The sequence below is a fragment of the Colletes gigas genome, unplaced genomic scaffold (genome assembly GCF_013123115.1).
Source record: "Colletes gigas isolate AHSC1104 unplaced genomic scaffold, ASM1312311v1 Colletes_gigas_Sc00029, whole genome shotgun sequence".
Classification (NCBI taxonomy): Eukaryota; Metazoa; Arthropoda; class Insecta; order Hymenoptera; family Colletidae; genus Colletes; species Colletes gigas.
In genome coordinates, this window is record NW_025106658.1 from 1267043 (window position 1) to 1281841 (window position 14799).

General features: G+C 36.8%; 1 protein-coding gene and 1 non-coding gene across 2 annotated transcripts in view; both read right to left on the bottom strand.

The window, feature by feature from the left end:
- Positions 1–14799, bottom strand: part of LOC122401899 (mannosyl-oligosaccharide 1,2-alpha-mannosidase IA-like) — a 667988-nt gene that overhangs the window by 441656 nt on the left and 211533 nt on the right. The gene's annotated exons all lie outside the window — the stretch shown is intronic.
- Trnad-guc lies at positions 10333–10404 on the bottom strand. Its single transcript has one exon. It is a non-coding gene; the product is annotated as a tRNA-Asp (tRNA).

Consider the following 14799-nt stretch of genomic DNA (forward strand, 5'->3'; position numbering starts at 1 on the left):
CCAGACCTAATCTAGATCTAATCCAGACCTAACCCAGATCTAATCTAGATCTAATCCAGACCTAACCCAGACCTAACCCAGACCTAACCCAGACTTAATCCAGACCTAACCCAGACCCTAGATCTGGGTTAGGTCTGGATTAGATCTAGATTAGATCTGGGTTAGGTCTGGATTAGATCTAGATTAGATCTGGGTTAGGTCTGGATTAGATCTAGATTAGATCTGGGTTAGGTCTGGGTTAGGTCTGGGTTAGGTCTGGGTTAGGTCTGGGTTAGGTCTGAATTAAGTCTGGGTTAGGTCTGGTTTAGGTCTGAATTAAGTCTGGGTTAGGTCTGGGTTATGTCTGGGTTAGGTCTGGGTTAGGTCTGGGTTAGGTACGCCCAAATCGACAATTTATCATGTACTTGTATGTTATCATGTGTTGGTAATCGAAAAAAAATGAAAACTGTTATTTCAATACAGAGTCGAACTGGTCACATAAGAAATTTACTCAATTCAATAATAAGAGTCATTTGATTGTTTAAAATTTCCCAAGCAGTCAAAATGACTGCTTTTGGGCGATATAGGTATAACACATATATACAGGGTGTCCCAGCTAAAGTGTGACAGTCGCGATACTGCAATAACTATTGATGATACGGAAAAATTGTTTATATGAAAATTGCAGGATAAAATAGGATCTTTATTCTGGCGTAAACGGAAATTTTATTTATGTTATTAATTTCAAAGATACGATGATGAGGTTTCGTTTTTTAAATGTAGCTATATATTTTTTTTTGGATCATGCGATAGTGTTTTTCAATACGAATTCATTAACCTGCAATTTATTTACCCGATTTTCATTAGTTTTCAAGATATAGCGCTTGGAAATTTACTGATTTTCGGAATATACCGGAAATGAAGGAGAGTGGAGGTAACTACAATTATTAATAAACGCATTTATATGTTGCGCAAATAGTCACAAAATTCTAAGAAATTGTGTGTAATTATATACATAATTGTTTTTCTAATTGAAATTAAAAAGCAGTCAAAATGACTTCCTTGGGCAATCTAGTGTTAACAACGCACTCCGTCTCTGTCCATCTTTCCTCGCAATTCTCATACGGCCTGGTCGATCGAGATGGACAGAGAAGTACCTCAACGGCCCTCGAACAATCAGCGATGGAAGTTTCTACTTGGGTGGCAACTCTTCACCTTTTCCCTCCCAGCCCCCCCACCCGCTCTGTTCATTTCCGTGCGTGCTGGAGGGAATTAGCAGCGAGACCGTGAGACGAAGTTTTGGATTGCGACAACCTTTGGCTAATGGACGAGACACAAGCTCGAGAACATTTTTTTTTTCTTGTTTGCCAACTTGCGGGGACACGGTGCGTAAAATAATTAGGGGATCGCGTTTCTGGAGAATCGACCGAATTTGAGGAATATTTTGATAAAAATTTCGGAACACCGATCCCCGGAAGACAATTACCACGCACACGGAGAAAGTAATGCTCTCGATATAATCACATAATAGCGTGTAATTATTGCGCATTTAATACGGTTCGAAAACGTACGTGAAAATAAATTGCACCGAACGAATTCAATTATTCCACACTATTCGAGTAAGAGTCAAATTGCACAAACTTCGTACGAGCATACAGTAATTACACGGTATTCCACGATTATATGGAGCACATTACTTTTTATGTATGCGCGATAATTATATGCTGTTTGAGGTTTCCGTTCGGAAATTTCAGAAGACTCTTTTCGAAATTTCTCCGGGAATAAAATAGATTAAGTCTCGAAACTGATTTTTGCGGGGAACGATCGTCGGAAATTACACGCTTCGCGTTATGGGGATCACGAGATCTGATCGTTATCTCATTAAGTTCGAATAACGAGGTGTCGGTAGCGCAGGATCAACTTTGTAATTTGACCCGGTGACCCCGGGTACGTTGCAAAGAGACTCGAAAAGTAATATTTAACGCGGCGTTACGCACTATGATTAAGTCTATAGCGCGTCAGTCAACCGAATCTTCGTTAAAAACTGACTGGAGGGTTGCAAAACGCTAGCAACATATCGAAAGGGGGTTTTTCTCCTCCCTTGTCCGCCCAAAAATTGCGCACAAAGTAGGTCTTTGGCCGAAAATTATAGCCCCGAACGATATTAACAGAGGGACTTTGAATACAGGTTGAACAGCGACCCGGCGCCGGAGATTATTTACACGACGGCGCCGCCGTTACGGTTTTATTTCTCTTTTCCGCGCGCGTAATATACGCGCGATCATGATCACGGCCAACAGCACAGAAGGACGACGCAGTTTTTGCCGGCAGAGTTAATTACTTGCGTGCGATCGCCTCGATACCAGCTGAAATTGTCCCGGTTAATGCAAAAACAACACGAACCGGTCAAATGGCCGTTTTTAAAATTTTGTTCAGAATTTCTAACGCACGATGTTATTTTAGCGCACATTTCACGATTTTTCTTATAGCATACGTACAATGAATTTTTCAATATTCACTTCTATTCTTATTGTTTGTTTTCTGAGAAAAATGTCTCTTTTGCCTATAACGATCGGGCGTCTTATTTTGGCCTCTAGAATCTCCCAGGAGTGGCCGAACACCCTGTATATAGTCCAGTATTAAGTTTCCATTGTCTTAGAAAAGGCTATTAATGCGTATTAAAAATAGTTAAACTTTGGACGCGTACAGTTCCGAAACTACTGGGGTTATATTAATTATTAAGGTATTGTTAGAGGCGGTGGACCTTCCCCTTTAAGACGGTTTTTGGTTTTTGTCGATCGGACTATCCGTTTTCGAGATATCGTAATTTAAATGAAAGGGTGATTTTTCAATTTCTCCAGTCTCCGCCTTAGAAAAGGCTATTAACGCGTATTAAAAATAGTTAAACTTTGGACGCGTACAGTTCCGAAACTACTAGGGTTTTATTAATTATTAAGGTATTGTTAGAGGCGGTGAACCTTCCCCTTTAAGACGGTTTTTGGTTTTTGTCGATCGGACTTACCGTTTTCGAGATATCGTAATTTATGTAAAAGGGTGTTTTTCTTAATTCGACTATCGCTGTCTTTGTCTGACGCGTCGCGCTGGACCTCGTTGTCTCGCACGTGGCACGTGACTATCGTGGCCCAGTGACCTAGTTTCTCTCGAAGCACGTGCGGTCAACGACCTTGACCAGCAGAAAGTAAACAAACACTTCCGGACCCTATATCTCCGAAACTAGCCACCGCATCGACTTGAAACTAAAATCGCTATATCTCCGGAACTAATAAAGCTATCGACTCGTACAAACGCTCGTTTTAAAGGGCATTTCATCCCCTATCTGATGACTATAAAAACTATTATAATTTTTGCTATCTTCTATGTTTATTTTGCAATTTACTTTGACGCCATCGACTTGAAACTAAAATCGCTATATCTCCGGAACTAATTACGCTATCCACTCGTACAAACGCTTGTTTTAAAGGGCATTTCATCCTCTATCTGATGACTATACCAGTTACTATAATTCATGCTGTCTTCTATTTATTTTGAAATTTACTTTGACACTACATACCCAAAGAAGCTTCAGCAATGATTATACGACTGGTATGTGATAAAACTGGAATATTTATGAAACAGAATTCGTTTTCAAAGGTGTTTCATCTCCCATCCGATGAAAATTGCAAAATGTCGACGTAGCTTGTAAATTTTCCATACAAAGTTAAAACACTTATGTCTGGGTTAGGTCTAGATTAGATCTGGGTTAGGTCTGGGTTAGATCTAGATTAGATCTGGGTTAGGTCTGGGTTAGGTCTAGATTAGATCTGGGTTAGGTCTGGGTTAGGTCTACATAAAAGAGAAATCTTACGAATAAACTTCAAAACACAACATTCTACACATATAATTCAAGCATTACGAGTGCGTTGCCTGATAAAAGAGAAAAAGAAAGGTACATTTGACGATGATAGGGGAATATGTATAGTACAGGCCATGGTATAGCGAGGCCATAAAGTAAACTCTTGACATCCTGTTTGAGGGTGCAAATAATAAATTAATGATAGCCTCTGCACATGATTTCATATTTCAATTAATAAATGGTACTCTGTTTACAAATGGAAAACATGCAAATACTAGCCACTACATGTAACATTTGTAATGTTTAACCTCTATCTGATGACTATAAAAACTATTACAATTTATTTTATCTTCTATGTTTATTTTCACATTTACTTTGACGCTACATACCTAAAGAAGTTTCAACAATTCCTATTGATCATACGACTGTATATTATACGATATAATGCAAAAATTAGGCGATTAGAAATGATTTGACTGGTCATGGTAGGAATAGGTATGCACGATGTGTCGGTAGGTTCAGTGTTAATGCAAAAATACTGAAGCATTTAAAAAGAGTGATCAGGCATGTTATTCTATGAGATTCCTAAATATCGTCAAATACGTCACGTTTTCTAAATATTAAAAAAAGGTCAGTTGAACTAATATGGAATATTTTTGTATATACATGTTTCACTTGATTACAGAATTCTTATACAAACTTAAATATTATTAATTTATAGGGAATCTTATGCTCTTTTGACTGGTCTATTTTTTTTTACTGAGGTCCCCATTTTCCTTATTAGGCTCATACTGCTATGTTTATATTTATATTTGAAGAAATAATCGAGCTAACACAAAGATGATGCATTTACTTTATTGTGTATAATATTAGGTCAACCTTGCAAAAGCTTAGACTGCGATATTTCCTTCAATATTCTTTCACAAATACGTGTGAAAATCGTAATCGATAGCATTCATAGCCAAATAGATGTCAAAATCAAGATTTTTAATGCTGCTACGTTTCAAATTAGGATCGTATTCCATATTAGGGCAACTCACCCTATGTTGAGTGCCTAAATAAGGGGGGTTGCGTTTAATTGTTCGACCACCCTGCTGCATTTTGTATTAAAGAAATAAAAAATGTATTTTTCGACTCGAGGCATTAGGAAACCCTTTTCGAGGGGGATTTTCAAAGCGTAGCGTAAACGGTGGGGGGCGTGGTACCATTCGAGATTCTTTGGACCCCGTTGCATGCACCGGGGGCATAACTCAACCGAAGGAAAATGTATTACACGCGGATAAATCTAACGTTCGACCGTGTGCCCTCTAATTAATAATTGCACACGAGCTGTTGTTACGATCATTACGCTAATTGTTAATTGTAACCGTGAAGAAATACCGTGGGGGAAGCATGGCTACCTGTCAACAGAGAAATTTTATTCCTTCAACACAGTACAAAGTGCCCTTTTCATGAAAATATTATCTTGATAATTAAATCGAGGCTCGGTCTAAAGAAAATCGATCTTTCAATGTGAATTTTCTTGGCGAAAGAACGAGATACGGCAGAGAAAGCAACTTAAATTATATTAAAGATTCTTCTATGTAAAAATTCTATGTAAAATATAGTTAAAAAATAGGAAGTAAATTAAAATCTACTATTAACGATGACTTTAACAAAACTTACAACGTTTTAGTTTGTTCGAACACCTCACTGGCGTGAACACGAAGCATTTGGAGAGCTCGACAAAGGCACGCTTAGAGAGGAACGCGTTCTAAAAATTTTTCATAAATATCATAATTACGAAGGTGCAAGAAATTTCTGTCGAGCCAGTTCTTATGAAAAATTTTTAAAACGCGTTCATTTTTCTTAATATACCTTTGTCGTGTTCGTCCTTGCACGCGTTGTATGTACCAAGAAAAAAAGAACAAATTACGTGTTTCATTAAGGCCACGTGTCCATTAATAGCACGCTTCAATTTCCCTTTTACTTTTAACATTTGCTCGCCTAACTGCGTACCGGTTTAATTAAAAATCCCACGTTTTTCACAGGCAAGAAATACACGTTACGAAATTTATATTTTATTATACGTTCGAAATCGTTCACGTTTGCATATAATAATAATAATACCGATTTCTCTCTTAAATTCGAATATTTATTAAAACGTATGCACATGCAGAATTATTGCCAATTTCGTTGCATTCTACATCGACAATTCGAATACAGGTTTTGGGCGTGAAAGGGTTCAGAGTGACAAATATACCCGAGCTCGGGCGTCACGTACAAAATGCTGAAGTTCCGTCGATTCTTCGAACAGCTACGGGAGACGTTTAATTAAATTTCTTCGTCGCGTCGCAAAACTTGAACGACACGAAACGTTCGAAACGCTCGTTCGAAGACCGCCCGCGCACGATCAACACCTCGTTCCTGGTCCAGCCTGGAACCCTGCCCCGAAAAGCCAATTCCCCTGGCCGGTTAGCCGACAATACCGCAAATTGCGAGCACGTTGACCGACTCCGGACCGGGCGGAGTCTCGCCAGACAGGATTTACGGTCTGTCACACAGGAGCGTAGCATCGATAACTCCCAAACTATCCCTTTAAAAGCTACCAAGAAAAAACCAAATCCACCTTACTATACCACAAATTTTCTGTGACTCAAGACAGAAGAAAAATGCATTTTTTCAAAAATAAATTACACGTATTCTAAACACTTTCCAATCCTTTCTAAATCACCCTGAAAATTCAATGGTTATCAATGATTATCGAGATTTAAAATTGAATTAAATTTTATTTTATTTGCTGTCTTTGTGTCTGTCTAAATGGGTTGTTTCTTAACCCTTTGAGCACTGAATATTCCTGGATAAAGTTCTCTCATTAGAGATGGAGTATTGTATGTCAGTGTTAATTCTGTTGATTGTGAATTATAAATATATAATTAATGAATTATTTTATTGGATACATTAAAATTTTAAATGTAACTGAATAATTGTACTAGATCCATTATAGGACGTATGTGTGGGTCCAGAGCAGTGAAAGGATTAAATAAATAAATGGATGAGGATCGAGACAGATTCGAAAGATGTTTGTCTCGTCACGGTTTTTGAGAAGGCGTTTTGTATCACGTGACCCTAAATCTACGCCCCGATTAAGGCTTATTACCGGCGAACACGATCGAGATCCGCGACGAGGGGAGGAGAAACAACGCTCGTTGCGTCCTGGACTCCTCGAGAGTTCCGTTTCTGCGGGAAGGATCCTTACGGGCGCAATTACACGGGGTAATTATGTTCTCCTCCCTCCTGCCTCTGTTGTGGGGTCTTCGTGTCCATCTTTGCCTCTTTCTCGATGTTACGAGGGGCTCGTTGAACGCGGATCGGCCGATTCTCCTGGAACGAAACGCTCGTTATTATCTATGGTCGATAAGGAGGTCTCTTCGTAAGCAGATACATCCACGGATTGTAATGGAAGCACGAGTAATTATAGTAATTTACCGGTGTACGTGGACGCACGAACGAAATATCGTCTTACGAGCGTTTCGTAACGATTTGTCGTTCGCCTATACACGGTGTTCGGGAAAAAATTTTAATGGGAGATTCTCTAGAGGCCAAAATAAAACGAAAATCAAGAATATCAATTTGTTCATTGGGCCTTCGTTAAAAAGTTATTAACAAAATTATATTAAAAAATTTCAAATCATTCACGGAAAAATTATTTTAGGCTTCAGGGGTCGTTTATAATCATTTTTGGTCAATAGACATACCCTCGAAATCCTACGCAATTTTGAGAAAAAAATTCGAGAAGGTGTGAAATTTTTCGACAAAATTAAAAAATTTCTAATCGTTCTAAAAAAATTATTTTTGGTTGCAGGGGTCAATTATAATCATTTTTGGTCAATACATATACCCCCGAAATCCTAACCAGTTTCGAGAAAAAAATTTCTTACCGAAAATCTTATGTGAGGCCCAGAAATGTCACTCGAAAATTTCATGCGATTCTTTAAAACGCCATAACTTCTGAACGGATTGGCGGATTATAGTGTTTAAAAAGGCAAACTACGCGTATTTTGATGGAGAATATGTACAAGTCGCAAAAATAGTCGAAAAGTTGCTTCTTAACCCCGTAAAATGAGAAAAACCCCATAAAAATGACCCAATTTTCAAACAGTCATAATTACTATAATAGTGAATATATTTCAATGAAACTTTTTTCTGAAGTAGGGCTCATGGGTACCTACGAGAAAGTATTAGACAACTTTTCTGTAGGTCGTCAAACCAAAGCACAAAAAATCAAAAACGAATTCTTAAGAAAAATCGACAGGGGGTATTTTCGGTAAAAAACAAATTTTTTAAATCGTTCTGGAAAAATTATTTTCGATTGCAGGGGTTAATTATAATAATTTTTGGTCATTACACATACCCCCGAAAACCTACGTAATTTTGAGAAAAAAATAGAGAAGGTTTTAAAAGTATTCGAGAAAATTAAAAAATTTTAAATCGTTCTAAAAAAATTATTTTAGGCTTCAGGGGGCGATTATAATCATTTTTGGTCAATAGACATACACCCGAAATCCTAACCATTTTCGAGAAAAAAATTCCTTACCGATAATATAATTTCAGGCCCAGAAATTTCACTCCAAAATTTCATGTGTATCTTTGAAACGTCATAACTTCTGAACGGATTGGACGATTTTAATGTTTAACAAAGCAAACTACGCGTATTTTAGCGGAGAATATGTACAAATCGTAAAAATAGTCGAAAAGTTGCTTCTTAACCCTGTAAAATGAGAAAAACCCCATAACAATGACCCAATTTTCAAACAGTCATAATTCCTATAATAGTGAATATATTTCAATGAAACTTTTTTCTGAAGTAGAGCTCATGGGTACCTACCAGAAAGTATTAGACAACTTTTCTGTAGGTCGTCAAACCAAAGCACAAAAAATCAAAAACGAATTCTTAAGAAAAATCGACAGGGGGTATTTTCGGTAAAAAACAAATTTTTTAAATCGTTCTGGAAAAATTATTTTCGATTGCAGGGGTTAATTATAATAATTTTTGGTCATTACACATACCCCCGAAATCCTACCCACTTCCTAGAAAAAAATTCGAGAAGGTATGCAATTTTTCGACAAAATTAAAAAATTTCAAATCGTTCTGAAAAAATTATTTTCGATTGTGGGGGTTAATTACAATCATTTTTGGTGAATACACATACCCCCAGAATCCTACGCATTTTCGAGAAAAAAATTCAAGAAAGTGGACAAATTTTGGACGAAATTAAAAAATTTCAAATCCTTCTAGAAAAATTATTTTCACTTACAAGGGTCAATTACAATCATTTTTGGTGAATACACATACCCTCAAAATCCTAACCATTTTCGAGAAAAAAAATACTTTACCGAAAATATACTGTGTGACCGAAAATGTTTCTATAACTTTTTAACGAAGCCTCAATCAACAAATTAGTATCCTAGATTTTCGTCCTATTTTGGCCTCTAGAATCTCGCATTAAAATTTCTTCCAGTGTTCTATTCGATTATTTGATCAATGGATCGATTTTTTATTTCTGACATTTTTTAAACAGATCGATGGTCATAATAGTCTTCGAAGATTGAAATTTTTAATATTCTAGGACAATACTCGATAAAATTTTGGTTTTATTTATAAGTGGAACGCACGATACGAGCGACCAATGACATTTTGATACTTTTGAAACTGCCTCGACGTGCAGTGATTTGTATGCTCTTCCCGAGACGTTTTCCACTGAATTTTAATAAGAATTTTCGCGATGCACTAAGGAAAACGGTTGACTCGATGAATACATTGGGCTGTAAGGTAGGTCTCGTCGCGGCAAAATGGTTTTTCCCGTCATAAACCGACTCGTGAGTTCTCTGAACACGTACACGCCCGTCGGAGAGTTTAGCAATTTGGTTTTTCAGGTTAAGACTCGTTTGTTCCGCACATAGAATTTTAATATTGACCTACTCGTACCACTAGCGTTCTTTTAATATTTAGCGTAAATAAACTCATACTATTGTTTCGCCAAAAATATCACAGAAACCCTGTACACGATTACATAACTGAAACCAGAACACAATAAATTGATTTTCTTCTTCAATTTTTTTAAATATTTAAAAAGTCACTGTTTACAGAAGCACAAACAATTCTGGAGCAGAAACGAATCTCAGAACAGACACCAATTTTGAAATAAATGGGAGAAAAATTATATTATCCAATGCATACATTCTATTTTAATTCAATAAATTGTCGATCGAATAGAAGTAATAAACAAATATTTAAAAAGTCACTGTTTACACAAACACAAACAATTTTGGAGCAGAAACGAATCTCAGAACAGACACCAATTTTGAAATAAATGGGAGAAAAATTATATTATCCAATGCATACATTCTATTTTAATTCAATAAATTGTCGATCGAATAGAAGCAAATTTAAACAAACATAATTGTGAAAGAAAAAGGGGGAATAGGAATAAAATAGAAATTTCACGAAAAAAAGAATCCTCCCCGACGGGGAATCGAACCCCGGTCTTCCGCGTGACAGGCGGAGATACTGACCACTATACTATCGAGGATTTGGTGGCAACTATAATTTTTAAATTCCGTTTTCTCGTACAGGTCCATTACTATCAGATTATTATCAATTTTATGCTAAATTATCATTAATTTCTAGTACAAATATCTCATTGTTTATCAAAATGAATATACTCGTCGAAATTTTCATAAATTTTTCACTACTTACTAAATATTAACGCAGTGATTACGCGGTGGTTGAAATTGATGATTACGTCTTCCAAAAAAATTATAATTTAGCAAGTTTCAAAACAAAAAATAAAATTCACTGCTTTTAATATCACTGGAATTATTAAATCAGAAAAAAATAACAATATATAAATTCACTGTTTTTAATGTCACTGGAATTATTAAATCAGAAAAATAACAATATATAAATTCACTGTTTTTAATATCATTAGAATTATTGAATCAGAAAAATAACAATATGTACATATATACACTGTTTTTAATATCATAAGAATTATTGAATCAGAAGAATAACAATATATAAATTCACTGTTTTTAATATCATTAGAATTATTAAATCAGAAAAATAACAATATATAAATTCACTGTGTTTAATAACATCAGTAGAATTATTAAATCAGAAGAATAACAATATAGAAATTCACTGTTTTTTAATATCATAAGAATTATTGAATCAGAAAAATAAGAATATATAAATTCACTGTTTTTTAATATCATTAGAATTATTAAATCAGAAGAATAACAATTTACTGATGGTATAGTAAGTGGTGTAGGAATTATTCAATGATGTTGATATGTACGAAAAAATACTAGAATTATACTGTTATTTTTAATTATGGGAACTACAATATATTACATGAGATAATAGATATAGAACACAAATATGACGGACGAAGTATTGGAATACTAACTCTATATGCTGATCCATACCAGTTAATCAATAGCCAGATGTGTGGAGCACGTAATTGTAATTAGCACTCGCAATTAAGTTTAATAAACCGACTGATTTTCCGGGCGTGTTACTCTGACGACAGTCGAGAATATTCTGTTCGATTTTACGTCGCGACTTTCGAGCATTTCCCGAAGCAAAGGAAAACAAACGAGAAAGGGCGACCGAAGGGGCCAAAGTTGTTGGGAGAGAGACAGAGAACAGGGCAACGTGGTCGCCAAATGTTTTGGTTACATCGAACAGGCCTCACGAGTCCTTGAACGGTTTATTATGGCAGGCAGGCTGCGAACGACGCAGAGAAAAACACCTTTTGTATTCGAAAAGGTCGCTCTTAACTTTCACCCAATGCTTTGAAACTCGACCTGTGCTAAACGAAACTTTTGAACAATATTCCTTGTCCCATCGAAGCCATACCAAAAGATACACAATCTATGCAAAAGAAAATAAATCAAGTATTTCTAACGATTAACTCTGAAATAAACAAAAGTTCAACGTTACATCGACGCTAAAAAATTCACGAGGAATTGTTTTTTCTCAACGAAAACAGTGAAAATAAATAAATTAAAAGTATTTCTAACGATTAAGGGGCCATTCTACCTTGTAGGCATGAAAAATACGTGTTTCTTTGTGATTTTTTTTTTGCGGGTTATTGAAGAGCGATTAATTCCGGATTTAGTAGATACATTTATTATATATTTAGCTATATTTACGAATTTTTGCAACGCATAATATCTATCGATTACGCTGTTTTTGTTGATCATCAAACAACAGTTTTTACGAACGGCACCCGACTGCGTACGTGATATCTTGCGAACAAGTTATTCGAAATCCTAAAACCAACGATATTCTTAATATAGATGAGTGTGGTTATAGCATGAACTAGGATCTTTTCAAAAAAAACAAAAAATGGCAAAATGGCAGCTATTTTACGAAAAAATACTGAATATTTTCATATATTTGGTTGCTTTTTTGTTAATAAAAGAAAAAGTATTGCATATATCGCAATTATCCTAGTTCGTGCTATAGGGAGACCAGTTCTGAAGATACTGTATAAATTTGATGTTGATATCTTGAATAGTTTTTTAGTTATCACGCACGCAGTGCCGAAAAATGTAGTTTCGAGAAAAACAGCTTTAAAGTTTCACGTCCAGTTGTTATACCTGCGCGCGGTACATTTCAACAGGCCATAACTTCGTTAGTTTTCCGAATTTCAATTTAATATTTGGTGGACATATTTTCGAGACTACATACTAAAGGAAAATGCAAAAAAAAAAATATCGATTTTTTTTAATCCCACAAGGTAGAAAGGCCCCTTAAAAGAAAAATCGTATTTTAAAGTAATCGTCAACATGAAAGGTATCGATAAATATACGTGCGATCAATACCCGTAAATCTAGTGTTAAAAAGAACAGATCGATTTGCACATCGTAATTTGCTTTGTACGTTTGAAATTTGGTGGACGATACGCGCGGAGTAAATTTCCCGGTGGGAAAAATCGTAACCGCGAAGTAGGAGGGTCGCTGTAATTTTCGCGAACCGAATCGCATCTGCATTCTGCGTGCATCGTGCTCGTAATATAAATACTTCCTCGATCGGATCCGACAAGAATCGTATTGCCGTTCATTTGGCATTCGCGATACGTACGGCACCGTCGACGTCGTGCGTGGCGTGGTTAATTGCGCGAATTTATCACGATGGCGGTGGGGGGGAATCGAAACGTGGAAGGAGCGTAAACGACAGACAGCGGGGGGAAGGATTGTTCCACGTACGATTACGCCTGTTTGATATGCCGCGACACTCAAAACTCGTACATCACACTTAATCGCTGAATATGGAACAGTCAGCCCCCGACAGCCGCATCCAGCGTGCATATTTAGACTGCAATTATGGCCCTTTAGCTATTGTCGGCACGCACGACGACAGCAAATTCCCTATTGAACCTTTGCCCACCTTTCTTTTTCCCCAGCGTCTTATAAAATCGTCAGCTTTTTCCTTTCTATTCTCGCCACTCGATAAATGTATTTTTGTTACGCGTTTGACGTTTAAGATTATAGAAACGTCTTCATTCGATAATGTATTTTCCCTTTTCAAGTTACAACCTTCTGCCGCTTCATAAATCCTCGCCCCGGGATCCTTGTAAAAAACAAAGGGAAGAAGCTACGTACTTCTGGCACACGCGTTCTTTAATGGCATTAGCTCCTGTAAAAAAGGGAAGCGAAAAAACGAAACCGCTTCCGACGTGTACGGTCCTCTCCTCGGTGGCGACTAGAAAGGAACAAAAGAAATTGTTTTAAATAAATAAAATCACGCTCGGTACACGCGTCCTTTCGCAACAGTCTCCCCCGTTCATCTTGCATAAATTTTTGCAGGTTTATGCGTCGTTTAAACAAAATAAAACGGTACAGCAGAGACTCAATCTCCAAACTTCTCGGTTAAAGTGTATTTTGGTCGATACTGTGATTCAACGATCGTTGTTTCATCGACATTCGTGATTAGGATTAGAACAAAATTAGAATGATCCGTATTTCACATTGTTATTTTAATTAAAAACCGTTCCATTTTCGTTTGCAACAACCTCTCAACGGAGGATTAAATGCAATCGTTCCGTATTCACAAGAAAAGAGAAGTATGTCAATAGTTAATTCGTAAATTATAAACGTGGGTAAAACGAATTATTCTAAATTACTTTTCCACTTATGTTAGGTGCTGTAGATCGGATTTCCGCTGCTGCAATAGGAGAATAGTTGAACTGAGAAATGTCTAGGACCTCGAATGGTTGATTTAGAAGTATCGATCGATGTAGTTGTTACCGTGAATGACTGAAATTGGAAAATGTCAACTTTCACCGGTGAATGTCAAAAGATACCAAATACGTCGGTGAAAGATCGAATATTTCATTACATTGTTGTACATTCGGACCCTCTCCGGTGTGTGTCGACAATCACAGATATGCTATGGTGGAGGTCCAAAACAGAAGAGTCAAAAAACAAGCTACTGGCTCTCTCCCGCCAAATTCTTTGTTCTGCTCGGAGTCAATCAGCTTTGTCAGTCTTATGCAAGCTTTGATAACGCAAGCAACGTTTTCTTAATTTTCTTTCCGATACCCTAATTTATACTAAATGGATACTGCAGTAAATCGTGATCTTTTTCTAACCCAGACCTAACCCAGACCTAACCCAGACTTAATTCAGACTTATTCCAGACCTAACCCAGACCTAACCCAGACCTAACCCAAACCTAACCCAGACCTAACCCAGACCTAACCCAGACCTAACCCAGACCTAACCCAGACTTAACCCAGACCTAACTCAGATCTAATCCAGACCTAACCCAGACCTAACTCAAATCTAATCCAGACCTAACCCAGACCTAACCCAGACCTAACTCAGATCTAATCCAGACCTAACCCAGACCTAACCCAGACCTAACCCAGACCTAACCCAGACTTAACCCAGACCTAACTCAGATCTAATCCAGA